The sequence below is a fragment of the Candoia aspera genome, chromosome 13 (assembly GCF_035149785.1).
Source record: "Candoia aspera isolate rCanAsp1 chromosome 13, rCanAsp1.hap2, whole genome shotgun sequence".
Lineage (NCBI taxonomy): Eukaryota > Metazoa > Chordata > Lepidosauria > Squamata > Boidae > Candoia > Candoia aspera.
This window is the reverse complement of record NC_086165.1, coordinates 8282669-8296787: the sequence shown is the minus strand read 5'-3', so window position 1 is coordinate 8296787 and position 14119 is coordinate 8282669. Positions and strand designations below refer to the sequence as shown.

At 43.2% G+C, this 14119-nt stretch overlaps 1 protein-coding gene across 5 annotated transcripts in view; it reads left to right on the top strand.

Annotated features, from left to right (window-relative positions):
- The window catches only part of LOC134504811 (tropomodulin-3-like), a 117235-nt gene that overhangs the window by 34800 nt on the left and 68316 nt on the right, over positions 1-14119 (top strand). Inside the window, exon 1 of one of the 5 annotated variants that reach the window (XM_063314200.1) lies at positions 6245-6326. The exons of 2 other annotated variants lie outside the window; for them this stretch is intronic. The gene's annotated coding sequence lies outside the window, so the exon portion shown is untranslated. Of the gene's footprint in view, positions 1-6244; positions 6327-14119 lie in introns of those variants that run through there. 2 more of the 5 variants (XM_063314201.1, XM_063314202.1) reach the window with 2 other exon arrangements.

The following is a 14119-nucleotide window of genomic DNA, read 5'->3' as shown; positions in this document are numbered from 1 at the left end:
CAGAGGTAGCAAAAAGATCCGCTTTACAGAGCGAGGTGGAGTTGGGAAGGAGAAACCAGGTCGCCTTACTGTATTTGGAAGTGCATTAAAAAAAAAAAACTTGTCCTCTAAAGAGTAGTCCTATTTCCCACCCCCACCCCCACCCCCACCCCAAAATCTTAAATTCCAGAGTTAAAACCTCCTTCAAGTGTCTCATTCTGGCACACAGTTTTCCTAGCCTGTTTTGTCTTTACTACAGCTCTGAAAGTTAACTGAGAGCATACAGTTGGAGCTCCCCAGTGTTTCTCAGTTGGTGATAAGATTCTGAAGCTGTTCTGTGGTGAGTCATGAAACTTTTAAGACCCTAAAATTTAGTATAAATGATAAACAATGCTTGCAAACATATAAACGTCCTCAGGAAAAAGTGGCCCTTTTTGTTTCTATTGTGATGGGATACAAGTTTTTTGATAGACTGATTGGTGGAACTTAAGATACAAAACTTGAGAAACACTAACCTGGTGAACTTTATGTGAGTGGGAATTGGAAATATGTGGCACTTGTCTGACTCTTCAGTGGCCCCACTGATTTTTCTTTTCTTTACTTATAATAAACAGTACAAGCGGCAGAGTCACAAAATAAAATGGCTTATATGTTTGAAGAACATGTTGAGGGTGAACAGTGATGCCTATGTTACTGCTAATGCAGGAGTTAGGGTATTTGAGATGCAAGAATTACATTGTGGTCATATGCAAATGAGATCCATCATCCCCATTCCTCAGACAGATTTAATTTAGAGAGCCCCAGGGAGGCAGTTAAATCCTGAAGTAATGACAACAGCTGAGTTTGCACCAACAGGGCATCCCCAGGGCAAACTTAGAAGCAGTGATTTATATAAGACAGATTGCAGAAAACAGGTAAAGGGAGACAGATGAGGCCACTCAGGAAAAATATCACCCTCCCCTTCTCAGTCATCCCTTATCAATTAGATCGAAAAGCATGTTAGGTTTTCTTAATTGGAAGGAACACTCAAGCAATACTTTTGCACCTGTTCATCTGTGTCAAGAAACTGGATTCTGCAAAGTAAGATACTGTTCTTGGAGTCCATACCTTCTGACTTTAAAAGTCTTCCTTGTTAATCTAAAATACACGACTGCAGTTAGTGGAAATTGATGCCTGGTCATTTTCTGATATATATGTAACCTTTAATACAACAATCAGAATCTATGAACTCATACTGCTATCCTAATGTGACTTGTATGGTTTTGGTTGTGTGTGTTACATGAATTCATCCACCTGTAATTTGTTCAAACTGTAGTTAAAGAAACCATGATTTAGTCCTTTACACGTACCTTGTCTACAGCTCTTTTATTGGATCTGCCCTCGTTGCTTTATTTTCCGAACTCACAATGATTCAATATAAAGCTCTGCACTGAACAACAATGTGAATCTGATGAAATGAAATACCCGTCAATAAAAGCTTTTACTAATATAAACCTTAAAGGCACTAAAAGAGTAAATAGGCATTTCACAGATCTTCAGATACCTATTCCCATTCTCAGCTGGCACGGAAGATAGATTCTGGGTCTGAACCCAAAGGGAGATGGAGAAACATGATTAAAATTAAATCCATTACAACAGCAATGTAGGCTGAAGATTGCATTCCAAAACTGCAGTTATATTATGACAAACAAATTTTGTTATTAGCCCCTAGATTTCCCCAGGGCTAGTGCATAAAATAGAATGTTCACCAGATGTTTCATTGGGCTAGGGATTCAGATCTTGTAGATGGGCTGAGTCTTTCATACCTCCAGGAGAAAGAAGGTGACAATAACGTGAGTAGTGAATTGGTCTCTGTGGGATTAAAGATTAACTGGGGCTCAAAAACAGTTCTATCTCCCAAAGCTTTTATAATCCCATAATCAACAGAATTCTACAGATTGTGGAAGACTCATCAATCACACATGTAGGCGTGGCAGAAATATGTTCAGGACAGGGTTGTCAGGCAGATTTAGCCACTGAGCAGAACAAACAAGAGAGTTTGTAAACACAGCGGAGTTAGCTTTTCAACATGTGAAGTGAAGAAGCAATATTTAGCTGACCTTGACAGTTCTCTAAAAGCTGATTTGAGTTGGAACTGGATAGTACTTGGGAAATACCAGACCTGTCAGCCTGAAAAGTTGAAAACAACACCTCCCCCCAAAGGCAGCTGCGAACTACTACAAAACAAGAATGTGTCTCCAGTCACCAGGAGTTAAGCTCACCTCAAAGGAGATTTTATACTTTTTTTTTAAATTAATGTATTATCATTATCAAACAGGAGTGGGCAACAAATGGCCCTCCAGATATTGATGAATTCCAGTTCTCATAAGCCCCAGTTAGCATGGGTTACTTTGATTAAAGGGAGACTATTACAGCAGATTGTTAAACTCAGAATCTATCATTAACTAACTCTATTACTACTAATTCACAGAAGGAAGCCAACTGTCACCTCTTCCTTCCTGAATGGCATATCTCCCTGTCTGTTCCTTGAAGCAATCTCTTAAATGCATATGACAATGTTTTCCAGTATAGTAGGACAGCAACAGTCAAAGGCATTTAGACTTACCAGATCAAAGATAAGCCCAGCTCTTGGCAGCTTTCTGTTTCCAGAACTATAACCATACATAAAACCAGTCCGGTAAACATCAAACAAGATCTTCCACTATTATTGATGTATAATGAGCCATGCATTTATTTAATTAAACAGGGTGCCTCTTTAGAACAGGACATTATAAATAACCTAATTATAAGATGCATATTGCAACATGTTCTCTAAGATAAATGGTAAGATGCTCATCTTATTTCTGTCCCCCTCTGTGAAACCACACAGTCATCAAAGGCTAGGTTTAATCGGTCTCCACTGGCCCTCCTCGAACCTTGAAATACGCTCAGTCAGTGCTCCTGGTTCCTGTGCACAGCTCACAATGTTTCTCTGCCTATGTAAATAAAGAAGCTACTTTCATGGATTAACGAATCCATGCCTTAGTGCAAGGTTTGAATTCCCACACTGTTTCTGTGATAGCTTGTCGAAAGATGACAGGCTCATTTCTCAAAAATTATATGTAATAAATGTGCCTGTGCCTGTTGGAACAATTGATTTATTTCTATCTCCTTCCCGAACAGAAATCATTTTAAGATGGAATTTTACAGGCAACAGTAAAAGAAACTCCTTTCTAAAATCAGTTTTAGCTGCAGGTAGTTATGTAAATCAAGCAGGAGGAAGACACATGTCTTTATTGTCTGTTGTGGGAATTTCCAGGACCGAGCACCGATTTGTGATCAATGACCAAATAATAGTTACTGTCTACTTTACTGTGCAACTCCAGTTAGGATATGCTCCATGCATTGGTCTAATCCTGATTTGAAGCCACCATTCTGTCTTGTGGAACAAATTCTTCTTTATGCCACACACATCTAGAATCCTGAGCAGAAGCATTTCATACACTGCAACATTTCACCACCTGCACCATTTTGTTACAGATCCCATGTGCTACAGTACATAGCATGTACACATCAGCAGATTTCTCATAAAAACATCTACTATGGCCTTTCTGAGTGTCCCAAACAGATCCCATTTCTCATTAGAACAGAGATGAGCTCACGTGTGCTTTAAAAAGACTGCATTTTTCCAAGGCTTGCTGAACCCTTTGAATTGCTGCCTTCCACTCTTCCAGAAGCTGAGTTTTCCCCTCTGGGGAAGGACCTGCTTATTTTCAGCTCTGTTGGAGCCTCGACCAAAAATATTGGGAAAACACTGGTCTGCTAAGAAGCCGTACTGAATTCTAATGGACTTCTACACAATGGCAGCCATCCTCTGAGCGCACAAAAGTCCCCCTTCACTCGAGCCAGAGGCCCTCACCCTGCTCAGTCTCATTCTCCAGTGAAACTCACACAACCATTATACCATCCAGGCTGCTCAGTGGCAGAAAAATCGCAGAGATGCTTCATGCATGACCAAACAAAGAGTTCTCAGAGAGCTTTGTCTTCCACACTGGACTTTCCCATTGCAGACCAAAAGAAACAGGACCTTAACCTTGACTCCAGCCGTGTGTCCATTTCCTTGAGGGTTGCCTCTTATTCAGAGCTGCAGGAATTCCCCATCGGTCAGAAGAAGCTGGGCATTAATTGCATTTGCCCAACTTTCAGCCCAGACAGAATTGTTGCTCAGAATGTCCAGTTAGTGTAGCTTTAAAAAAAAAATCCACCATGTTTGGCAGAAAAATAGCATAAAATCAAGTCAGAAAAACCTATGAAGGTAAGCTGTTGTACAGAAAATGTGTTTGACCTGCTTGCCAGGAGATACATCTCACTGAACTCAGTTGGCTTTAAAATAGTGCTATAGCCTTTTTTTCAACCAGTGTAGGAAGAAACCTAGTTGAACTCAATGAAGTTTTCTTCTGAGCAAGCACGTTTTGGTCACAATCTGGCAATAGCAAACTACTCATATCTATTCAGAAAAGTTCCATGTAATTCAGTGATTTGATTCATGCATCATGCCATCATTTCTTTAGATATAGACTAGCAGTATGTGGACCTATCCACTGTGGTTTATCAACTATAATAAACTATGATTAAATCAAACGATGGTTTAGTATGATGGATAAAGTCAGTTGTTGGTTCATTTATCCTTTATGCTATGCAAAATATGGTTTATTTGGCTTTGGCTTAATGTGCTGTGTCAATTGAGCCACTGTGTATTGTAAACAATGGTTGATGGCATAGTCAACATATGGACCAAGCCAATGAGATTTATTTACAGATAAATAAATGCATGTAGAATAGTAAGCTTAAATTGCAATCCATCATCTATACTAGAAATCAGTTCTGTTGAACAAAATGGGACCAACACCCAAATAGCCTTGGATGGAAATGTGTTGTAATTTGCATACACCTGAGCAGCTAGTGGTTAAGATGTATTCTGACGTTCCATATAGCAACTCTATACATATCTTTGCAGCATCAAACTTACTTCTTGCCTCTGAGCACATCAGCAGCTGGGTATCCTTTAGGCTTTAATCCAGCCACATCATAAACACCAGGACTACTTGTACTTGCTCTCTGCTCTTCCTCAGGATGGCACTTCCCGGAAGATGAGTCCCCCAGGTTGGAAGGTATCCAAAGGACAGATTGATGTTGTCCTGGTTGTGAGTGTCCATTTGCTTTTCTTGGCAGATGATAGCAAGGGTTGCCATTTCCTTCTCCAACTGACTGTATTTAGCCTAATTCAGCCTTTCAACCCTGGAGGAAACCTTGAAATATTTTTCAGGTCTTGGGGAACTCCTGCACATTCAGGCCCAATATAGGCCAGAAGTTACAAAATTACTATATTCCTTTCATGGGTAGGCCTGTATATACAGTATGCATTAACAGTGCTCTTAAACTAAGCATAAAGAATTAAACTTCTTTAATGTGAAGTTGCCCGAATTTGAAGTAATTTTTTAAATCGTGATCTCCCAGGGAACCCCTAGTGACCTCTCGTGGAACCCGAATATGCTACAGAACCCTGGTTGAGAAACCCTGGTCTAATTCCTCATCAGTGACCCTTCTGGGAGTGGGCATTCTGAACAGAATCGCATTGGTGGGATGTGCAAGCCCCATCACCACTACAGTCCACGAGGGTTGCCTGGTTATTGAACCCATTTTTGGAGTTTGCACATTACATGGGACCATAAACTCTGAGCTGTGAGGCAAGTTTGCATAACATGCACACAAAAAGAAATAAGATGAAAAGTAATCAAGTTTATCTGTTGGGTAAATGCAACCACTAAATCTTGTTGCTGAGGAAGCCTGCCTGGGGCATGAAGAGTGGGGTGAAGTCAGCTTGGCACTAGCAGTTACAACTCATTGCTTAAGGGGAAAATGTAACCGATATTTCCATGGTGTGAATCTGGCTTCCATTTGCCGCAGAAGGCTGTCCCAGGAATATACCGGATTCAGTGTTGTTGTGCAACTGCCTTTCCCAACCGGGAGGCCTCCAGATAAGTTGGGGCTACAGCTCCCATCATCCCTGGTCACCCCGGCTACGGATAATGGGAAGCAAAGCGCCTCCCCGCAGCTAACGGGCGCTAACTAAAATAAGCTGCGATGGGGAGAACCCGTCTCTTTCCCTCCGGCGCTACTGCAGCCGCCTGGGTTGGACGGACTACAGCCGAAAATCAATGGCGGACTACAGCTCCCATGAAGCCAATCGGCACCTCCGAGCTATCGTGTACTCTAGGGAGGACGCGCAGGCGTAGTGGCCGGGCGGAAACAGCGCCTGTAGTTTTTACAACTCTGCGAGGCTGGGACTTCTCCGGGTGTGGGTGAGTCTGGACGGGGCCCGCGGGCGAGACAGTCGGGGGGCTTCAGATGAGCCAGAAATGGGGGGCGAGGTTGGTCTGCCTGCTTTTTTCGTCGGTTGCAGTTCCGGAAAGTTGCAAAGTAGAGCGAGGAAATGGAAGGCAGCGAGGGCAGACTTTTGCCATAGAAAGGCGGGGAGGCGGCCGGGCTGCCTCCCCCAGGCTGCCGCCCTCCAGGTCGGCCGGACTCGCGTGCCGTCGGGTGGTCCAGCCAAGGAGGATGGGCGGTGGAGTCCAGCTGGTGGCGGCTCAGAGCGGGCGCTGCGAGGGGGAGGCTGCGTGGCGGCTCGGCGGCTCCTGCGGGGTTGGGAATAAAGCGGGGGGTGCGCGAAAGGGAAGGAAGGTTGGGGCGCCGCAGGAGTATCGTTCCTCCCAGTTGTCTTTCTTTCTTGGCGTCCTCTTTCTCTGAAAGCGTGAGAACCCTCCCCACCCAGGGACCTCGCCGCTCCGCTCTTGTCATTGGGAAGAAACCTCTCTCTCTCTATCTTCTGTCTCTCCCCCCCTCAAAAAAAGAATCTGAAGTATTTTCCTTTTCTGCGATCTCCCATTCAAGCTCAGCTCTCCCCGTGCCTAAAACTTCGGGCAAATGAGCTGCGGGTTGGTTGTTTTTTGACCTTTCCTAATGGACCTGGCAGCCTGACCTTTAGCACCGACATCAGTCATGTCCTGCGAAGTGTGTGCCTGTGTTTCGCCCTGCAGTAGCTTTCAAGTGCTCTGGAGTCTAATGCTTATGTCACGCTCGTATTGATGTTCCTTACACCGTATGCGTTCTCCGTGGATTTTCTTTTTCCTCTGCGTGGGCTCCTACCAATTTGGATGGGTGCTTTTTCTTCCTGACCTTGTTGGACTGAACAACAAAAAGCAAGACTTTTACCTTTCTATAAGCAGGGGGGCATAAAAAAAGGGAAAACTTCTTGCTGAGGTAGCTCAGTGGTATAACCCTTATTTTGCCTTTCAGAAAGTTTCAGCTTCAAACTGGGAAAGGTTGCTCCAGCAGAGTAGAGCAATGTTTCTCAACCGTGGCGACTTTAGGGTGTGTGGACTTCAACTCCCAGAATGCCCCAGGCAGCTTTGCTGGCTGGGGCATTCTGGGAGTTGAAGTCCACACACCCTAAAGTCGCCACGGTTGAGAAACACTGAAATAGAGCTACAAGCCAGCACAGATAGTACTGTGCTAGAATAAGTCATGTGGCCTTTCCCTATGTAATGACTTCTAGAAGTGTTTGGAACTGTCTGTCTCATTCTAGTCTGTAGTCCAACCATTGTAGAGCCCACTTCATACTTCATTTTTTTTCCTGGGATTTTTCCAATCAACTGTCTGAGCACAGTTCTTAATAGATGCAGGAGAAGTTAAAGTGTGTGCAGTATGTTGTTCCAGGAAGAAAGGGTGTTACCCACAGACTTACTAATTTAGGATCCTGGGAGGGATAGTTTCTTGCTGTTTGCAGTGAGGCTGTTTGAAATGAATAATGTTCTGTCATCTTGGATGTGTTTGTTCTGCCTGGTTTCAGTCTGGGCAAGGAGGGGAGGGTGTATTCTCAAGTAAGATGCTGTCAGTGGATCCCCTTGCAGAGTAGGTTTATTGATCCAATTTGCATCATTGCCCAGAAGGAGTTGCAGATAAATTAGGGCAGTTGCTCTTTCCAGGAGTGGCCCTACCCAGGGGGCAGAGTAACAGAGCTTCCTGGAAGGGCAGTGAGGAGTTAACTATATGCCTGCAGCTCTCCCTGCACTCTGTCTTCTAAGGTAACCTACTACTTTAAGGTGTGGTGAAGGATGCTGCCCCACTGCCAACACTGGAAAAAGCTGCCAGTGTTTATACATTGAATGGAAAAGGCTGCCATCTTGCCCTTTGCCTCAGGTAACAAATGTCTCAAGCCAGGCCTGGCTCCTTCCCCATGTTCTTGTTGCTGCTTGCATCCTTGGAGGTTTGACAAAGCAGCAACAAGAGCAAGGAGCAGGATAAGCTTGGGAGTCTTGGAAGAGACCTAATATCGGATACCCAGCAATGCTGGTCCTAACCTGCACGATTGACACAAAGATGTGTAGAGAGAGATCTGGAGTTTTGAATGCTCCTTCAGTAACATTCAGATGATAAAACTCATCTGCCAGCAAACTTTGGTGGGTGCATCTGTTGATATAGGAAGGGATCCTCAGACTCTTCAGCTCATTGACCCCTTAATGAAGTTTCAGATCATTCATCAACCCCTGAACATTTATTATGTGAAAATAATTTGATAAATACTACTTTAATAGTACTATGAATAATAACAATAATGGATAGTCCCATTGACCCTTGGAGGTTGATATTGACCACTTTGGAGAACGCTGATGTTTTATCACTATGCTATATAGTTAGTATATTAAATCAGGAATTTCTCCAAAAATTGCTAGTGTTAGTTTGTGTTTAGTTGCAAACTTTGTTGGGGTGTAGCCTCTCCAAGATTTCCCAGAGTATCTACTGATGGGGAAAAACTGGGATATGAAGGCTAGTGTGGTGTAGTAACTTAGAAATGGGAAGAGCTATGTGCGCCACCCAGAGCTGTTTAAGGTGGGCAGCCATACAAACCTTTTAAATAAAGATTAGCTTTCAAATCCTGCATTCAAATGCTGTTGTATTTTACCAAACTGCCATTGGCATTTGGTCTTTTCTACCTGCTGGGCTGTTGACCTTGATAGTTGACATCTAACTTTGTAGTATAGGGACATCCTAAATTCAGAGAACTACCTAATCTCAAAAACATTTTCTTATGATGGCTCTGGAGACAAGTCACTGGCATCCCTTTGCTTGCCCAGCAAGCTTCTAGATGAATGAAAAAATGTCAAACGTTATTCTTAAAATTGTAACCAAGAGGAAAGGAAGGTAGAATCCAGACATCTGCCCTTTTTAATTTGTGCAATCATATCTCAATTTCAGACCCTGTTAATATCCCTTCAGATTAAAAAAAAAAAACATGGAGCAGGTGTGCTTTCTCAAAAGGTCTGTGATTAATGAATGTGCATCCAAAGCTATGCTGCCAATAAAAGTAAATTAGGTTCTGTTACTTTAATAGGCGTTTCCGGTGCTGAGAGCACAGCTGAGTGGAAACCGGAAATGAGAGCATTTGAAAGGTCTGTTTGCATCCAGAAATTACACTTAAAGAGCAGGCCTCCCTTGGTGCACCAGGCTCTGTTTGCTTGGGAAATCTAGACATTCAAAACATTTTCATAATTATCTGGGACATCCTGCTCAGCTAGCTTTCTGGTGTGGATCTCCCAGATGTAGAGTTCATAAGGATGGTTTGGGAGAATATAATGGTTATCTTCATTACTGTACCTAATTATAAGCACATTCATTAGTGTGTTTCAGAGGGATATTACGAATAAGAAGTGCCTGGCATTTCTTATAGCAAAACCAGCTATCAGTTGTGAGCCATTTCCCAGTGAGCAAGGTGCCATTATGTATGGAAAGGAAAAGGAAGAGAATATTTCAGGCTAAAATATAAATGGGCTTGTCTTTCAAAAAAAAAAATCTGGTTTAATGGTCAGCATGATTATGATAGCAATGATCCTTTGGAACAGATAGCCATTTCTCAACTTCATTCATGCTTTCTAATCCGTGTCCTGCAAAGAACATTTATACTGTACAGTAACAAAAATCTGGATACGAGGCTGGACCCCTGTCGAGCAGTGGAGGCAATAACTGAGCCAAATTGACAAGATAGTAGGGCTGAATGGTTTGGGAAGTTCTTTGCTCAGTATTGTTGGCCTCCTCTGAATTCAGACAGGGGATGATCATGGACCCTCGAATCGCTGAACCTGAGGAGACCCATATAAAATATAATCCCATATAAAATGTATAAAATATAAACCCATATAAAACGATGATCAGTATTCGCAAGTAGCAGGATTCTGCAAGGTGGCAGGGTATTCTGTATCCAGTATTCCGTTGCCCCCACCCTGTGGAACACTCTTCCCCCAGAGGTGAGGCAGGCCCCCACTCTCCCAGCCTTCCAGAAAGGGGTGAAGACCTGGCTCTGCCATCTCACGTGGGGTGTGAGTTGGGGTAACCAATCCTGGGGGTGTTTAGCACCTTGAAGATGCCCCCAGAAATTAAGAACTTTTTAACATCTACGCCTTGGACTATATTATTTATTTAAGAGTGGTTTTATTGTATTTTTAAGTAGTATTTATTTTTGTTTTTATTGTAAACCACCCACTCACTCTGTGAGTGAGATGGGCTGTGACTAAATTTGAAAAGTAAATAAATAAACCCTTCCTCCAAAATACATTATTCAGATCATCCAGCATTCAGGCTTGCTAGCTGACTTCAGCTCGAAGGGCGAGAATGATCCTCCTCTCTTCACCCCACTTTGGAAGTTTTCTCTGGCTGTCCAATAGTGCCATATAAACCACCATGCACACAATGCTAATGCTAGATCAGATTGTATACAGAGAAGGAAAGATAGGGCTCAATTTTAGAAGACTCAGGTTAGGGCCAGAAAGTGTCCTAAGGATATGATGACGATATTGTTCTTGGAAAAAACAAAAGACACTTTTGAAAAGGGCAAATCTGAAAGAGGTTTATAAGGATACAGCTTTTAAATTCTTTATATTAGTAACTTCGCTTTACAAAGGAAAACTCAAGAGCAAAACCAAGAAAAACTTTACCCAAAACGGTATACGTAAATTTATTTTAAAAAGACAATTCAATTGCCATACTTTTCACATGAAGTGGAAGATTGCACATTAAGTGGTACCGTTTGTATGGTAAAAGTTAAATGACCAAAATAAAGGACAAAAGTGAGTTTTTGAAAAATAAATACATCTAAAGGACAGCTTTCTGAAATAAAGGACGTGTGGTCCCTGAAAGGAAGACCCAAGCATATAGCATGGCATGTAGGTTTAAAGGCTGGGGCTGCATCTTAGTAGCTGACCCAAATCTACAAGTGGGCAATCCTGGATTCCAACTCCCGGAGACTCCAGTTCTAAGGAACAGGCAGCAGAACCCTCCTGGGTTTTGCCTTTGCAAGAGAGGAGTCACATTGCATTTTTTGCACTGTTGTCAATATGTCTGGTGGGTTTTTTGGCATGCAAGAGGATAAATTCCTGCCTGAACAACCAATAATTTTCTATCCCACCTTTCCGCACAGAAATACAGCAAGATAACTCATAAAACCTGTTTAAAACAGGCAGGCGGACAATATAACAAACCCATTATTCATCAAAACAGGACTGCCTTAGGCATATGGTAAAAAGTCAAACCCGAAGTGACAATAGATACGCCTACAGAACAGGTTTGCACAACTGCCCACAGATTTCTGGCTGGCTAGGGAAGCCAGCGAGAGCCAGCTTGTGGTGTCGTAGTGAAGGCATCAGGCTAGAAACCGGGAGGCTCTGAGTTCTAGTCCTGCTTTAGGCACAAATCCAGCTGGGTAACTCTGGGCCAGTGCCCCTCTCTCAGCCCTAGGAAGCAGGCAATGGCAAACTACTTCTGAAAAACCTTTCCCAGAAAACTGCAGGAACTTGTCCAGGCAGTCTCCAAGAATCAGATGCGATTGAATGGGGGGAAAAAGGAAAGCAAGCAATGGAGTCCATTAAAAAAGGTTCACTCTGGATCACGACCCTCCGTGCTATTATGCTTTGGTGTGGTCCCACATATGTTAATGGTAATGATGATGCAGAGAACTTTGTTGGACCATTCACAGTCCAGGAGTGAAGAGAAAAGTTAACTTTTCTCTCACTGTAAGATTCTAAGGAGGAAAAAAAAAACAACCTTACGATTAGTCTTCCTGAACTACTGGCCCAGTTTCAAGTCTCTGATTGATGGTGGAAAACTGATAAACCTCAGCCTGTCAGACCCTCCCTTCTTTAGGAAAGGTTCATCCGGAGACTGATTAGCGGAAGATGTGTGCTAGAAATAATGGTAAAGTGTACATTTTGTAGCATGCTGGCCCAGATTAGCTCCCATTTATTTTCCTCTGAGGTCATTTTCTATTTCAAAAGATGAGTAATGGGACCTTTAGTCGACTTACACACCAACCCTCCTCTTCAAAGGTATTTGGAATGGAAAACAAAACAAAACTCAAACATTGCAACTTGCCGTTCTTGATAACCTCCTTGAGGCCTTGAGAGTGCTCCAGGTCAAAGGGTCCTGGGTACATGCATTTTGCATCCCTTTGCTAATGTATTCGTGTAGATTTTAAATCAGGAAGGTTGGCTTTGCTGCCTGCATTTATCACAGATGTGCTCTGTGCAGATGAGGGATTAAAAAGGTTGGTTTTATGCCAGGAATTTGCCTGAGGGCTTGAAGAATCTTTGCCAATCAGGGCAGAGTTCTGGAAAGCTTTGTACCCATTTTACAGATCGGTGACACTGAGACCATAAAACAGCACTTTCAAAAGCAGGCAAAGCGTAATAGAAAAGTGAGCCACATGTCTCTAAAAGTATCTTCCTACTTTTCCTATTGGCAAAAGTAATTCCTTCATGTATTTCTATCTCTAAAAATGAGACTTCTTTGTTTTCTTGGCAAAATATGGAAACGGTTTGCCACTGCTACCTTGGAGGGTGTTTTTGTTTTTTATTTATAGTAATTTCCCAGTCCTGGCATTTCCTAGTGGCCTCTCATCCAAGTACTAATCAAATCTGCCCCTGCTTATCAGCCAGATGTGCCGTTTGTTCTATTTATAATTAAGCCAGGCTAATTAGGCCTAGAGTCAGGCTGCAGTGCTCACAACAAACAGTCCACTGGTGAGTCCAACCAAATGTGGGGAAAGAGGAGAGTCTGAGGTTGTAGCCAGGCTGGATCGTTGCATATTTATCTAGAAGCCAGACTTAGAGTCTGGCTTAGGAACTTAATTATCTCAAGATAATTTTATACATGGGAATTTGCAAAGCAGAGCATGCCCTGACTAGTTGGTAGGTGGTTGCATCTCAGCATGGCACGCATTTCCACAAAGCCAGCCAGCCAACCCTTTCTCTCTCAATTTGGCCAGCAATACGCCAACACCAAAGAGAGATTAATGCAAGGGAAGAAGGGAAGCAGAGGGACTACATGGCAGGCTTTGTTGTAGGGCAGATGCTGCCATCTCTTCTTTTTCTTCTGGAGAATTTCCAGAGCCCCGTTCTGTAGAACCAGTCAGAGGTGCTAAATTTGCCCACGAGTCACAATTTTGCACACTGAGCCAGCTCAATGTATAACGGAGAGTTTTCTTTAGTCTGGCTTAAGTAAACAGCCCGCTGGCAACCCTTGGTCATTGAAGGGAACAGAACTGGTCTCTGTGTGTATCCGAACCCGCCGTTGAAAGGCCTTTCCCGTGGTGCATCAACCCGCCCATCGGTACTGTGATCTCCTGTGATTATAAACAGTTCCACTAGTGATCGAGGGGAGAGGAACATCCACAATGGGGACTTGGCACAGACATGCAGGGCTTGTCAGCTAATGGTGATGCCACGGCTATTAACCGCAAGAGGCCATTTTCCTTTGAGATACTGGCTTGAAGTGAACAGCAGGATCAGGAAAGAGGGGAAGAACCATATGTGTGCAAGGCCTAGGAAGTCTGGCCAGCTTGCTGTGCAAGATGAGGATGCTTCCCTGCTTTTCAAACCCTCACCAGAATGTTCCAGGGGCTGGTGAATCGCAGAATGTGAAGCGTTTCATGGTTGTTCCAAAGAGCGCCAGGCATATCTCAGGGTGTTCCTCTGGAACTTAGAGTTGGTTATGGTGTCAACTGGAATTTTGCAGCCAAAGACTTGCCTGGCTATCCTACCCAACATCCTTTTCC